At 39.0% G+C, this 16868-nt stretch overlaps 1 long non-coding RNA gene across 1 annotated transcript; it reads right to left on the reverse strand.

The window, feature by feature from the left end:
• Positions 1-579: 579 nt before the first annotated feature.
• LOC143921211 (uncharacterized) lies at positions 580-15743 on the reverse strand. The gene is made up of 6 exons (XR_013261413.1): positions 15139-15743; positions 13804-14020; positions 13564-13719; positions 11268-11354; positions 1016-1095; positions 580-932 (listed from the first exon to the last, which is right to left on the reverse strand). It is a non-coding gene; the product is annotated as an uncharacterized LOC143921211 (long non-coding RNA).
• Between the last annotated feature and the right edge of the window lie 1125 nt (positions 15744-16868).

Below are 16868 nucleotides of genomic sequence, written 5' to 3' on the forward strand. Positions count from 1 at the left end.
TCACAACTTCCTCTGAAATTGGATCAATTGAAATTCGAAGTGAAAAAGTATTAAATATTTTGAAATCAACTGATATTCATAAATCAGCAGGCCCAGATTTAATTTCTCCAATTTTTATCTCAAAATGTGCTGAAAGCCTAACTTTGCCACTAACCATTATCTATAAAAGATCTATTAGTGAGGGTCTTTGTGAGAAATTTTTGTTGATTTGTTAAATGGTTTATCGTTTCTGACATAAGTTAGAATTCAAATTTGGGCCAAACTAGACGGCAAACTAGAATACAAACTTTAATAAGCAATTATCATCAATATTAGAATCGATCACATGGTACTCGATAGCTCTCGACGAAAGTGATGATCGAAAAGATACCCCACAGTTATTAATTTTCATACGCGGATGTAACTCTAAATTTGAAATTATTGAAGAGCTGTTGTCATTGGAATCACTTAAAGATCAAACAACGGGAGCTGATATTTTTTAAAAAGTTGTTAATTGCCTAAAAAAAATAACAACTGACAGAACACCAAGTTTGACGGGTAAAAATATTGGACCATTAAAGAAAATCCGGGATAAATTTTCCAAAAAGTGTCCCGATTACAATTTAACTATAATTCATTGTATTATACATCAACAAGTATTGTGCAAAAATGTGTTAAAAGTTGAACATTTGACATCTTGTATTATTAAACTTGTAAATTTAATACGATCGAGTGGCTTGAAATACAGACAATTGATTGCTATCCTTATTTCTTATCCTTTAAGTTTGTAATTTCAATAATTTCAATAATTATCACGTTTAGTTTCCGAAACCGTAAGCATCTGTATTTCCTGTCGTGATGTTTCTAAATATGTCATGGATTGTGAAGAAGGCATCGCAACACTTGCAGGTGGAGTTGCAATGATTTTTCGGGGAACATTCCTCGGAACATACCTATAAATATAAAATGATTATTTATTTGAAAATTTTGAGCTCTTCTTATTTATTATATAAATATTATATTATATAATATTTACAGTGAATTGTTTGGACCATGCTGAAATCTCGAATGGTTCATCGTTAGAACAGGGCCAAGTAGGTTGAATGTGTTGTCCAACTAAAAACATATGTACATACAATCTATGTAAGAATTCTGAAAACAGTTTTTCATATTCTATAAATACACATTTTATTGACATAATAACAAGTACATATTAATATATGTATATGTAGATACTAAATTGATGAAATTATACGTAAACGTATAATTTTTAGGATTAAACAGATTTACTAAATCCATGGAGGATTCGTAGAATGTTAATATGTAATTCCAAGAAGTACACCTGTGCATACTTACATATACATACATATGTCGCCATGTAAGAGATCGATATCAATTCAATGGGGGGGAGGAGGGGTATTACACTGCTGATACTTATACATACATACTACAATATAATATTCAAATTTCTTATTTACTGATTGCGTTCATTTAACTGACCAGCTCTGTTGAAATTGTGAAATCCGTCAGTCATGATAAAATCACGATCTATGCACTTCCCGTCTGAAATAATAACAATATCGAAGGTTTAATGTATGTAAGGCTCCCTCTTGGGACCTCTATTATTCAATATCTTCATCTTCGATATTGAAAAATGTTTTCAGAATTCAAGTGTACTATTATTTGCTGATGATATGAAGATTTTCAAGAGAATAGACAACCGAAATGATGCTTTGGCCCTACAAGATGATTTGTTCAGGCTAGAGGCTTATTGCAGCATAAATAAGTTGGAAATTAATGTAGCAAAATGCTCCTGCATAACCTTCACCAGAAAACTATGTCCAGTTGACTTTCCTCATTCAATCAACGGACATAGACTCACAAGGGTATCGGAAATTAGGGATTTGGGAGTCTTTTTAAACTCTGATCTATCCTTTGGTAAACATATTGACAATGTTGTAGCTCGAGCGTCGAAGGCCCTCGGGTTCGTCATCCGGTCCTCCAAATGCTTTACTTCTATTAAATCATACAAAATGCTATATTGTGCATACGTAAGAAGTATTGTTGAGTTTGCATCCCAAGTTTGGAACCCAGAGTACTCTGGTGCAAGAGACAGATTGGAGCGCATTCAGAAGAGATTCTTGAGGTACATCAGTAGCCGTTTTGGATTATCCTATACTTCCTATGAAGATGCTTGTAGGTGTCAGCATCTACTTCCACTTGTCAAAAGAAGGGAGATAGCTGACATCTCAACAATTTTGAACATCCTTAACGGCTCGATCGACTGTCCTCAATTATTGAGCAGACTATCATTGCGTGTGCCAAATAGAATGACTAGATGTAATGAGCTCCTTTACATACCTAATACTTTTTCTAATTATGGAAGAAGCTCATTCATCTGGCATGCAAGCTCCACCATCAACACACTAATTTTAACAATTTCTATGTTTGACTTATTTAATATTAATGCTATACAAGCTAGAGTGATTATTGCAAATTTGTTTTTCGATGATTAATTTTATTGAAAATTTACGATTGTGATTATGAATTTTTATTTTGTCTTTTTGTTTTTTGTTATATATTATAATATTTTTATTATTTCATAATTTTTATCATATTATTATTCTTATTATTTTGATATTTTTATTATACTGCTATTTCTATTTTTTTCTTTTTGTTTTCTCTAACTATCTTACTCTATTATCATTTTTGTTTCTTATTTTAAATGTTTGAGCTTTTCTTTTTTTTACCTATATGTGAAAATTATTAATGGTTTACTTAACATAATTATGTTTTTTTACTATCAATCTATGTAACTTAATAAACTGTAAATTTTCCAAATAAATAAATAAATATTTTACTTTTTATTCTTAATAAATTTCTTAACCTACAAAGTACACCAACTTTTTTTGCCATTTTTTTAATAATATTATCTGCGTGCACCTTAAAACTTAATTTACAATCCAAATAAATGCCCAAATACTTAATATTATCTACTACTTCTACCACTCTCCCATCCATAATCACATCACTCACAACTTTTTTATTATTCATCCACATCATCTTAGTCTTACTTAAGTTCACTTTCAGTTTATTCTCACATAACCAATCACTTAAATACCGTAATTCCCTAAACATCATCACCTACAATATAAACTAACGTATCATCCGCAAACATATGAAGGTTTAAGGTTTGCCGAACCTTTTCTACAAAGCATTTACAACAATTGAACAATGAGCGGCACCTTGGCTATCCGTACTCTGATAATAATTTTTGAACTGGGATAACCAATCTTTTTTTATTCAAAGAAATTTTTAATTAGCGGAAAATATCTAAAAATATTACCATCGTCTTTATGTTATAAATGATTGCAAAATTTATACATCAATGATTGTAAAATAACAGTACAGTAATTTTTCAGACAAGACAACTTTTTTTTATACAACAAAATTACGGGTATACGGGTCCAACACTAGTATATGTATATTAATGTATATGTACATATGCACATCGATATGATACATCATTCATTTATCTGAAACATATGCACAACGAATATGTCGGTTGTGTTTCAGATATTTTCGGGTAACATTTATCAACATACGTACATTTTAAGAATGGAGAAAAGATCGACTTAAAATCAAGCCGCGGACGACTGGGTGGGCAGCCCTAGTCGATTTAACGATTTATGCACCGCACCGAATGCGTATGAAGTGACGTCACAAGCGATGGTGTTACCCTGTGTAGCAAGTCGGGAAGTCACCCTTTCCCAACCCAACGTTTCTCGTTTCCCGACTAAAAAAACTAATATTAAACAAACTAAATCTTAATAAATTCCTCCATAAGAAAATACATATCAAATTATGGTTCGGTGATTACTGGTCACAAATTACTCGTCACAAAGTCACTAAAATCTCTATAACGGAACATCTGGCAGCCGAAAAGTCCATCATACTTGTACAGACTCCAGGGATGTTCAACTCGAGAGCATCCCGGAAGTCGGTTTTGTAAGATAGCTAGTGGTAAGCTTGGGCGGGGCTGGTTTCCTCAAGGTGCCTTCCTTCGTCGTCGGTGGTCTGGTCTCTGTTGATGTCGGCTGCTCTGCTATGTCCCTTTCTCCTTCGTAATGTGCGTGGGATGCGTGATGTGGAAAAAGGGAGGAAATTGTATAATAATGAAAACAGGTTGTAATTCTGTTTGTATAGTGACTGAATTTTATATATATATATATATATATACAGAGATCAAGCAGGGGGGACAGGAGGGGGGGGGGAGTAACAAAGTAACCACACGTGCCTTTTGAGGTTAGCCACGCGTAGCTCAGTTGTCTGCCTTCTGGACGAAGACAGACCAAGCTTCCTCTGGTGCACACCGGACGGATACTGGAGCTGGTCTCCAAGTATCGTCACAACCCTCACCAGCCTCTAGCTGGTGATTTCGGTGGCGAGGTGGGCCCCGTAAACACCGGGGTGTTTACGCGCCAAACCGCTATTGACAACTGTCAGTTTGTGTGCCAACCGCTGTCTCAGGGTGGCCAGCACAAAAATATATCGGCCAAATCGTGGGTCGTAAGGCCACGAAAGCCGATCATCAGACATAGTCTGAACATACTCCCCCCGTTGGAATCCAGAGGATCGGATTCCAAAACAAATGAATTAATCAAGAGACTAATGAAGCATGACAAATGAGATAACAAAAGAACAAAACAAAAAAGACATAAACAATACACAATTAGTAATCAAAACAAAGGTTCGTCCACCGTCAATCGTCCCGCTGTACATTAACAGCTGACTAAGCCCGCAAGAAACAACCAACAAGGTAAACAAACAAACAAACAAACAAAAAACAACAAAAAACCAACACCAGTGCTAGGTAACAATATTGTTAAGCCGTTACATGTCCCATATGCATTGATAGCTCCATTACCAACACTAATCAACAAACAAGAGACAAAAAAAACTAAATGGAAACACATTTAACTAAATCACAACACAAATTAAAGACGCCAACTTTAATGTGGGACGTTTTGAACGTTCGCCACACCGTTGCACAAATTCACTGAGTGCTGCTCGACTGGCAGTCGAGCTACTCGCCGGACTGCTCGCTTGGTGTTGCTGATGGAGGAGTAGTAGGACCTACTCCTGTGCCCCTGTCTGCCAGGGGCCGCTGCTGCATGTGCTGGTGTGGTAGCACCCTCGCTCCGGGCTGATCGACCAGATCCTCCTGCTGTTGCGCAACTAGTGGTGCGCCAACTAGGAACTGGCCAGGAGTTATGGGAGCTGGGTTGGGAAGGTCGAAAGATGTGAGGGTTAAAGGGCGCGGGTACATTGCGCTTCGGCAAGCGGAATCTTCGTACCGCGGAAATACGCGATTCGTCCAGGGGACGCGTAACTGTCTTGACTGGACGTCTCGCGCCAAAACAAGATAACGGATCACGACCCGTTGTGTGATGGCAATTCCGAGAATCGCTTGAAACTGTGGGCGCTTCTAGAGAGCCGCCCAATATCCAGCCGAAAGCTGTATTCATCATCGCGATGCGTCCTCCTCTGTCACCGCGTGACTTGGAGGGAACTAAAATGGTACGTTTGCCATTGCGTAACATCGCATCATTGGCGGCGCTGCCTATCACCATATCCACTGTACCGGGAATATCGAATGACGGATCGGCAAGGGGGAGATGAAGCGGCAAATGGCTCCGAATCTCGGACACGTTGCGCGATGGAAGTTGATTCGCGATCTCGGGCATGATTGCGCAATCGAGATCAACACTGGAGCCCTGATTGGGGATGCGCGGTAGAATTCGAATTACCGCGCCACTAGTAATGGACGTCCTATTTGAACCTATTCCTACCAGGTTGACGTCCATCCTTTTCGACTTTAAGGCGAGTCGCCTTCTTAAGTCTTCAGAGATGAGGTTGAGTTCGGAGCCGTTATCTAACAATGCTCGAACCTTGTGCGAACGCCCATCTCCGCCGCGAACTTGTACTTCCACGGTGGATAACAGGACAGTTCGGGCGTGAGAAGGCGATACGCGTCTCACCGAGTGTAAAACCAACGATGATTTTACGGGTTTGGCGTTCTCTGATTTCTTGGGGCTCCGATAATGTTTGGCCTTATTTGAAGGCGAAGTTTGGTATGGAGTTGAGTCATGTAACATGGTGTGATGGGCATGACCGCATTTGAAGCATCTCTGCTTTGTTTGGCACGCGTGAACTATGTGCCCTGGCCTCAAGCAGTTGAGACATAGTCGACGTTTTATGGCGTTCGACCTACGCTCATCACCGCTCATTTGGCGGAATGATGGACAGGCTAGCAGAGAATGACTTCCGCTGCAACTGATGCAGGAGAGGCGTTCCCTCCTCACATGCAGAACTGCTGCCTTCGGATTCGTAATGGTTCTTGGTCGAGGATTCGACTCGCCTTTTAAGACGAAGTCGGCATTTGCCATCGATTGGCACTGGCACGTTAGAAAATGCATTATTTTGCTAAACGTGCAGTCTTCATACTTGGGAGTCTGAAGCTCCCATTGCTGAAGTGTACTCCGGTCGAGTTTTCTGGTGATAAACATCACCAGAATCTCGTTCCAGGTCTCGACCCGGACGCCCAAGTTAACGAGCGCACGTACATGCATGTTGGCATCATCTATGAGACGACGCAGACTGACGTGATTGTTGCTCACGACTGGCTCGGCTTCAAGCAATGCCTGAAGGTGATACTGAACAACAATTTTTTTGTTGTTATAGCGTTGATCCAAAATGGACCACGCGCTCGTAAATGAATTTGAAGCTAATTCCAAGCCGTCAACTAAACGTTGGGGCTCTCCTTTTAGGCTTCCTAGTAAGTATTGGAACCGGGCGATTTGCGAACTCTCGCCGGCCATAGCGGCCAAGAAGCGTTGTGAAAAAAGCGGCCAATTTTGGACGTTGCCTTCGAAGGTGGGCAACTCCAAACGGGGCAATTTGATTGCCGAATTTGATTGCGGTACAGGTGACATTGTGAGGTTAGCGCCATCTAACGGTGAAGCGCTCAATTGCGGCTCACGCAAATTGATTGCTTCGGTGCATCGCACGAAGGCATATGAAGGCCATATGCTCCCTATCAAATAGGTCCACGACGGATTCGGAGGCCTGCGCCTCTTCTTGGTCCAGCTCGTTTATCTGAGCTTGGATCGCTTCGAATTCAGACAGTAATGGTCTGATTGTTTCGAGCCTGATTCTGAGCTCGAAGATGCTCAGATCGTCCCCCAATTGATTCGCGTTTCTCGTTAACCGAGCGCGAATGCTTTTCCGCGTATTTTTAAGCGTACTCAAAGACGCCATTATTGAAATGCGACGAAATCAAACAAAGGAAAAAATGGACGCGGGAAAAAACAAAATGGACGTTGACGACCAAAAAAAATAGCAACAACAACAGAAAAATGCTAATTACGACCAACCTGGATTCGACGACGTTGGAAGACCAGCTCTGAAGACATACGGAATCGAAGGACCAAAATGTACAGACTCCAGGGATGTTCAACTCGAGAGCACCCCGGAAGTCGGTTTTGTGAGATAGCTAGTGGTAAGCTTGGGCGGGGCTGGTTTCCTCAAGGTGCCTTCCTTCGTCGTCGGTGGTCTGGTCTCTGCTGATGTCGGCTGCTCTGCTATGTCCCTTTCTCCTTCGTAATGTGCGTGGGATGCGTGATGTGGAAAAAGGGAGGAAATTGTATAATAATGAAAACAGGTTGTAATTCTGTTTGTATGGTGACTGTATTTTATATATATATATATATATATATATATATATATATATATATATATATATATATACAGAGATCAAGCAGGGGGGACAGGAGGGGGGGGGAGTAACAAAGTAACCACACGTGCCTTTTGAGGTTAGCCACGCGTAGCTCAGTTGTCTGCCTTCTGGACGAAGGCAGACCAAGCTTCCTCTGGTGCACACCGGACGGATACTGGAGCTGGTCTCCAAGTATCGTCACAACCCTCACCAGCCTCTAGCTGGTGATTTCGGTGGCGAGGTGGGCCCCGTAAACACCGGGGTGTTTACGCGCCAAACCGCTATTGACAACTGTCAGTTTGTGTGCCAACCGCTGTCTCAGGGTGGCCAGCACAAAAATATATCGGCCAAATCGTGGGTCGTAAGGCCACGAAAGCCGATCATCAGACATAGTCTGAACAATACTAACGATAACTATCATAGTAACGAGAACTTCAGTGCTAAATATTGTGTATTCGCGATTTTCATGGCAAAAATTGTCTTTGTAACCACCCCAATGTGACGAATAGTCCAATTACCCAAATTATATTCTTCATTTGGTGTCACCCCCCTCCCCCCAGGATGGTGACACCCTGGTGCGGTCTGCAACTTCCCCCATGCGATGTCACTGCTCCATATTGGAATATACACTGGAACTGGAATATATTGGAATACACCATATTTATATCAGGAATATCAGCAGCCTTGAGCTCCATGTGCAAATAATGTTTTCTTAAAATATCGTAGAAGGCTTTCGCCTTCATTCGGTATCCGACAGAAAGTATGCGAATGATGGTTGAAAATATTTGAATCAAATCAGTCTGAATTGAATATTCAAGCTTACACCATCTCGTGGTCTTCATAGAAGAGATTTGTTACAAATTAGACGATTTTCAATTTTTCATTAATTGTTCTGAGGAGCTTTATCATGTTTTATGGAGCTGAGGAGAAAGAGAAGCTTCTTCATTTTTATACAGGGTGCTTTTAGAGGTCATTACACTTACCATAATACATAATTGGTAATGAACCAATTGTCGCGTGTACATTTTGGCAGTGGACCAATTTTCGCGTCACCCCATAATACAAAGCCTTACAGTTTTCAAGATAACCTGCATTTTTTACTTTTGTAAAATGATTTTAAAATCTCATAACTATACCCTCGTAAGCGTAACGCAATTATTAACGTTACTAACCTCATTTTTTTGTTTTCTCTTATTCTAGTATGTATTTATCTGAGGTACCCATCAGTATGGCTCACTGATTGCGTTTATGTTTAGCACCAAGAGAATATTGGGTTCAGTGGCATAACTACCGCGCCCGCAGACCCCGCAATGCAGGGGGGGCGCCACGAAGCGCGCCTTTTTCACGGATTTTTTCATTTGTTCCGTAATTTTTTTAAAAACTTCTCTTATTTTTCAGCCTATCTGTACTATATGTGTATGTACATACATTAACATATTTTGAATTTATCCTCATTGTGTAATTGATCTATGCCAATAGGGCTAGAAGACTACCGTCTTTTTTCCATCTTTTGAACGTCAGTGCCACTTCAACCTATTAGCTGAGAATTCTCTTATTCTTGTTTATATTTTTTGGGTCTGATCTTAAGTCGAAAGATAAAAAAGGGTGCATGGTAAACGGTACATACTCACTTAATTTGCGCGAGCAGGGTACAACAGGAACAAGAGGAACAGGATTTTCCTCCCGTATTCTGCGCGCGCACATCAATATGGGAGGAAAAGCCCGTTTCTCTTGTTCCTGTTGTATCCTGCTCGCGCAAATTAAGTGAGTATGTACCGTTTACCATGCACCCTTTTTTTTGATCTTTTGATTTTCGATCTTTGCCTTCCGATGTTTGCGTTTTCGGACGTTTCACATTCGGGCCCGTGACGGAGACTTTAAACAGATTGTGCACTGCTTGTTGGTCGTCCAGATTAAACTTTAATGCACTTTGATATATAGGTACACATATCGATACGTAAAAAAGTATAAATACTAATTTGGAAAGTTATTTTTCTAATATTAATATATGGGGGAGGGGGTGGGGGGGAGGTGTGGCGCCGTAAAATATATTGCGGGGGGGCACCGGGAATTCACGCTACGCCACTGATTGGGTTCGATCCTGTGCTAATCTTTAATATATTAGCCCAGGATCGAATTTGGATATTTGTGACTCCAAGTCGATTGTTTCTTGTCAGAATTTGCCAATTTTATCTAATCATTGTTGAAACGGTTCCTCAAAATTGGCAAAAAAAAATCATCTTCTGTATATTTAATATATGTACAACTTGTAAAAAAATATGTACAAGTATCCATAGATGTCTATCCATAAATGGATTAATTTATTAATAAATTAATAAATTGTTAATTTCGTGTTCTTCAGCTTCTCGAAATACAGTGATTTGTGTAATAAAAATACTGCATTGTTTATTATTAATTGTCTAGGAAGGCACATTGGGGTCTTCCTGTCAAGCCTTCCTGGTATATATCTACATATGTAAAATAAATAAGGATCTCAGAAATTTGTAACGCCGTGCCTGAGGGGCTCTAGCAAAATAAATATGCCATTGATAGGGAATCAAATTAGAAACCGAAGAAATAAATGGTACATTCACTGTGATTAGGACATACTTAGCAATATCTTTGTTTCATAACATAAAAAAGGGGGTGCAAATATTTTATTCCGACTTAGTACATTAGCTTATTGCCAAAAGACGCTACACATTCGCTGACCGTTGTCTTACAATTTTAAGTGAAAGTGAAACATTTGAAAATCTGATTATGGATTGCGAGTGATTTTAGTTCCATTAACAAACTAATGTAAAAATGGGTTCGGTGATTATCAGGCACCCAAAAATTCTATCCATCGCACTAAAGAGAGTTCGAGTGCCAGATATTCCGTGTTCACAATTTTCGTGACAATGATTGTCGTGTGCGCGATAGCAATGTGCGAAATAATCTATTTACCGTAATAATGAGTAATATGATTGGGTTTTGTATAATTCATCGCGAGTTTGTGGTAAAGGAAACTCTAGTTATTGTCGTTATCCACTACATTAACGCCAATCGGCAACATATGAATACCGGTTCTGTGATTATTAATTATTAAAATCTCGATTACGGAACATCTGGCACCCAAAAACTCCATCAATCGAAAGAACTCCACGCCAAATATTGTAATAACGAGAACTCGAGTGCCAGATATTCCGTATTCGCGATTTTTGTGGCAACGATTGTTGTGCGCGCGGTCGCAATTTGCGCAATAATCCGTTCACCATGAGTACCATCATTCAGGGAATAGTCATTTTTCAAGATTTTTATTTTTTAATTAACTTATGCTTATCTTGGTTTAGAACAAGTGGTCAACGGCTAGTAGAAATACTACATTTTTTGGTCATTTGAATGTAAATACTTCATTAACCGGTTGACTGGCCAGACTTTCAGGAATTAATTTAAGGGTTAAAGAGGTAATCATATAATTTTAAAATTATTTTTTCCATTACAGGTTCAAAATTTATTACTTTTTACATACCAAAATTCATTAACCTCCCGGAAAAGTCATTCAAGTGGGTTACAGGTGTTATCATCCATTCGGTGGCTTGCAATATCATTGCATAAACTAAAAAATAAAATTGATTGGTTTTTAGCTTATGCATTCATATATAATTTTATATTTATATTTTTTCAAAAAATGTATACATATGTACATACCCTACAAAGCAAGAGGGCAAAAAGATAGTTGACAATAGTGAACCATTTTTTGTGCACAACGCTATAGTGTTTCGTCTAACAAAAATGGTTCGGTGATTACTAGTCACCGGACCCAGAAGGTGCCGCGTATTGTTCAAAGATTGTAAATGCATTGTTAAAGGTTTGCCGAACCTTTTTTTACAAAGGATTTACAAAAATGGAACAATGGATAGCACTGTGACTATCCTACCTCTAGTGATTACTAGTCAAATGTGAACCGGTCACTCTAGATCGGTCACACGTGATCACCCGTCGCACTAAAACTGGTCACGAGAAAACTAGTCACACCCGAAAATTGGTCACACCCGAAAATTGGTCACACCCAAAAATTCGACCATTTTTTTATTTGTGTGTGTGACCAGTTTTTTTGTGACCAATTTTCGGGTGTGACCTGTTTTCTCGTGACCAGTTTTAGGGTGACGGGTGATCACGTGTGACCGATCTAGAGCGACCGGTTCACATTTGACTAGTAGTCCGTTTACCAACAAAAATAGCCACATAATATTTCGAAGGGCATGAATTGAAATTTACTGAAAATCGCACTAGCGAGTGACAGCTGTCAGCTGGTAAGGTCGAGACAGCTGTCATTGTTCTAGTCATCTTTTGTAGTGGTTTTACTCGCGTTCGAAATGGAGCCGGTGAGCTCCCGCGAGGAGTCTGCGCCCTCCGACATCGAAGAGGAGGGACGCATCCCCGGACCCCCATTTCGAGGAGAAAATGCGACGCAAACTTCGTTTCTTCTCCATGAACCCCATCGAAAAGTGGCACGCGAGGCGAAAATTCCCATACGAGTACATAAAAAACACATATATCTCCGAATCTCGAACCAATCAACACTTTTTATTACCAGATTCGTGTTCACTGGGCAAAATCTCGTCTCTGAACCAAAAAAAAAGTCGTCATTTGTCGAACAGTGTAATTAGAAAACCTCTTTTTCAAACTTTGTAGTCTCTTTTGTGGATACTTTTCTCATGCTGGTGTTATTAAAAGTAAATTTAAAACGTCTTCATTCCATTTCTCATGTGACACTTTATTAAAAATTTTCTATATCTTTTGAATTCTTTTTATCTCACTTCTTGTGCCTCTTCACTCAGCTGGCTTATGGGCACTAGAGCATGTTCAATGATTTCCAGGCCATGAATTAAGAATCTGTGAACAGTTGGAGGCAAAGGGTACCACTTTTTTCATAGGCCCCCCCGGCCCGAATGCCAGGGGGAGTGTGAGATTCTTACTCACTAAAAACCCCTCTCTCATTACCAGGCAGCAGCTGGGCTTGCGCAATGCGCTCACACTGGAGACAGAACACTGCCTCCGTCTTCTGGTCTACTAGTTCCAGCCCAGCGCGATTTAGCCATGTCCTCACCCGATAGAGCGCGTCATTGCCGCAGATCTCCACGCTTCTGAGGGATTTCGCAACCACCATGATTGCGACATCGTCCGCAAAAGCAACGGCGCTGGCACCCTCCGGGAGCTCCACCCTCAGTAGCCCATCATACATAGCGTTCCACAGGACAGTTCCGAGGACAGATCCCTGCGGGACCGAGGACAGATCACCGGTAGTGCCGCACCGATATTCCAGTAGTTGGTTTTCAAAGTAGCTCTCCAGCAGTCTCGTCAGGTAGCGGGGCACCCGATGGTCCTCCCCCACGGCTCTTAGGATATTTTCCCATCGAGCCGAGTTGAAAGCATTTCGGATGTCCAGCGCCACCAAAGAAAGCGACATGCTTGCTCCGCTTCACAGATCCTTCCCATGCCGATCGTACTGTTCCGACGACACGGTTGACAGCGTCAATCGTTGATCGGCCCCACCTGAATGCGTATTGAAGCAAAGGGTACCACTGGGGTAATAAGAAATAGGGTATTAGGTCTCTGTGTGCATCGGTGCATTCTTGAAGAGTTTAAAGAAACCTCTGTGAAAGGTATTTAATAAGCTGGTGCAGATTTTGTTGTTTGTTGTTGGTACTTTTTCGATGAGGGATGCGAAGAAGCTACAGTAACTTCCGATTGGTACAAATCTATAGATGCCATGGAACTTTCCGGGACTGAAAATCTCTTAAATTTATAATTCAGATACGTACGTGGTTTGGATAGAAAGGATCCACTATTTAAACGATGAGGAGATTATTAAAATTTTCTTCACAATACGATCTCGTTACATCCGGTAACCTGTACTTGCTCTATAATTTCTTCCTTTGGGGATATTTGAGAGTTGAAGTCTACAAACATCCAGAAAACTGCAATATTTATAATAAAAAAGTTATATGCACTTTAAGATAACGTAATAAAATTATTTAGAATATGAATATTGCGATTTTTACCAGCATAAATACTATTTATCGAGCACAGTTTAATATCCAGTGGAGGAGATGATCACCCTAACACAACCAATACTCCAAGTAAGTACTGACGGCTGTGTCGAGCCAAGTATCGGATGCTTCGAGCGAAATTTCCCATTCGTGAAACCATTCCAGCGTCTGATCCATGATTGGTCTCCGCACGCCGACATAATTTTCAGCATTCAACGGGTCTTTGTATCTGAAAATTGACATTCACAAAACGATTACTCATTGATGAGACACAATTTCATTGGCAATCTTTAATTTAATTTATAATAAATAATTAATTTAATTTATTTTATGTTCAACAGATTTAATCAAATGGTCTGATTTTTTAACTCCTTACAACGCATATATTAATGAATTCAATAGAAATAATATAAATCATTTATGTACATATATGTAACAGCATTATATTGTACTATTTCAGAATATTCGTACGCAGTGGCAGATTTAATTCATTAAGCGTATGAATTCTTCATATATGTATGTACATATGAACGGGTTCCCCCGCGGAACATCAATCTAAAACTAATCTCAACTATAGATTTTTTCGAAGCTGGAATGGATTTTTAACAAAAATTGTGAGTGATTCGGAATTAGTAGCTATTCTTTCCAATTCCTCATACGCTATATCCACGGTTGGGAGATTACCAAAATCACAGATCGGGACATTCACTATTTCGAACGATCAAAAAAATGGAATGTAGAATTGAGAGAATGTGGGCCACAATTTTATACAAATTATTGCAAGCGGAAAGATCTTTAAAAAATATAATCCATTTCTCATACATTTTTTTTTTTCGTTTGCTTCAGTAAGAATTTGTTTAATAAACAGACACCTATGTATAGAAGGTCAACATTTCAAATAATATTAAATAATTCTACAATTGAAGAAAATTCGATTTTCATGTTTGGTTTAAGGACAAGACTTTATTATTTTGAAGCAAACCATTTCTATTTACGTACATTTTTGTACATATGCAAATTTTGAGAAGTCAGGATTTTCAGAGGCAGTGCGGGACTCGGGATTTGTCTGTTGAACTCAGGACAGTCCCGCTAAAATGGGGACGTCTGGCAACCCTGGCCATATCACAACACAATAAGCTCATGTTTTCCGATATTTCATTGAATAATTAACTCCCAGTGGAAACATCGTTCAATCCGGCCATCCCGGAAGTCTCTACATGGTTATTATCATTGACCATTTCAAATATGACATTATTTTCTTCACCGTGACACCTAGCCATTTGACAATAAAGACTATATTGTAAAGTAAATAAATGCATATCAATATAAATAACAATTTATAATAACCATTCAGCTCCGAGATCTGTAATAGCGTCTCCGAGTGGCAAGCTGTTTGCTCGGTCGTCTATCGGATTGCCGGCCTCCAACGGCAAAGCTTCCTACCCATTTTCATAAAGCTTGGTGAGACCAGCCGGTCCGCCATCAATTACTACATCATAAACTTCACTGAAATATAAAAATACATCTAATTAAAACTAACGACACATAATCGTCACAATGCTCTAAAATTGTGCCTGAATGGTTATTTTTCTCCTTTACAAAAAATTATACAAATTCAATTTGAATTTGTATGAAATCTCTGTACAGGAATTCCTGTAGTTATTAAAAAAGTTGTATACACGGATATACATAGATAGAAGTTTGATTGAAAAGTAAGAGATCTAAAAAGCATACAAATACTAAAGTATTTTAGAATTGTATCGAAACTTCAATTTTTTATCTTTTCAAAGATTCAAATATATTGAGAAGTGGTTTTAGATTGTTGCGTGCAAGAAAATGATATGAATTGAATCAAAAGAAGTGCTAATTATCTATTTCCGAATGACATTTCGAGGTTATGTGAACGATGACATCTGTCAAATGACAATTGAATTGACGCTAACACCACAATCGATGAGCATACCTATTAGTGCCATTCTAAAATTTCATTTAGCGACTCTAAAAATAAATCATGTTTTTTAATGTACATTCATTAATATGTGCATGGATTAGTCTGATTTTCCCGTTTCTCAATAATTTCTCATTTTTTATTTTATTTCTTCCCTCTCCTGTTTATCATTTTTTTTTTTATTTACGTTTCAGAATTATTTGAGAATGATAATTAATCATACTCGGTTTCAAATTTATTACACGAAAAATAAATTATTTCACTTTCTTGAAATGTTAAATGAAATGTAAAATGTTAAGTACCGCTAGATGGCATTATTAGAAGTGACAGTCGGTAAAGCTGATTTCTACTTTATCGTACTGCAAACGAATGCCGATGGATGTCAATCTTTTCACATAATGCATTAAGTTCAGGGACAACGAACCTAAATTATAAAAAATTAGCTAGCACGCGAAGGATTTAAAATTCATGTTTTTTAATGTACAATTATTAATATGTGCATGGATTAGTCTGATTTTCCCGTTTCTCATTAATTTCCGATTTTTGATTTTTACTTTAACTATGTATGTATGTAGTAACAATAGATGAAGTTTTGTGATCATGCGAAAATTCGAACTCGAGATTTTGACTGATTCGAACTCAGAATCGATTACTGATCACGTTTTCATGATCTAGAAAAAATGTGTGTCTGTGTATTTTGGGGATTTTTTGAACGGTAAACGGACTACTAGTCAAATGTGAACCGGTCACAGGACAACCGGTCGCTCGTGATCATCCGTCACGCTAAAACTGGTCACGATAAAACTGGTCACACGCTAAAACTGGTCACAAGAAAACTGGTGACGAGAAAACTGGTCACACCCAAAAATTAAAAATTGGTCACACAAACAAAAATATTCGCAAATACTTTTTGTTAACGAAATTTTTATTATTATCGACTAGACATATGTTCGAGCCAAAAGCCCTCGTGGCCGTGGCCATGGCCGTTGGTTGTGGTCTTCGCGAGGAGTTCGCGGACATCTCATCAGTAAAGCCCGGACCCTGAGGGGGCCGTCCATTGTTCAAATGGTGTAAATGCATTGTTAAAGGTTTGCCGAACCTTTTTTACAAAGCATTTACAACAATCGAA

Source organism: Arctopsyche grandis, chromosome 2, assembly GCF_051622035.1.
Source record: "Arctopsyche grandis isolate Sample6627 chromosome 2, ASM5162203v2, whole genome shotgun sequence".
Lineage (NCBI taxonomy): Eukaryota > Metazoa > Arthropoda > Insecta > Trichoptera > Hydropsychidae > Arctopsyche > Arctopsyche grandis.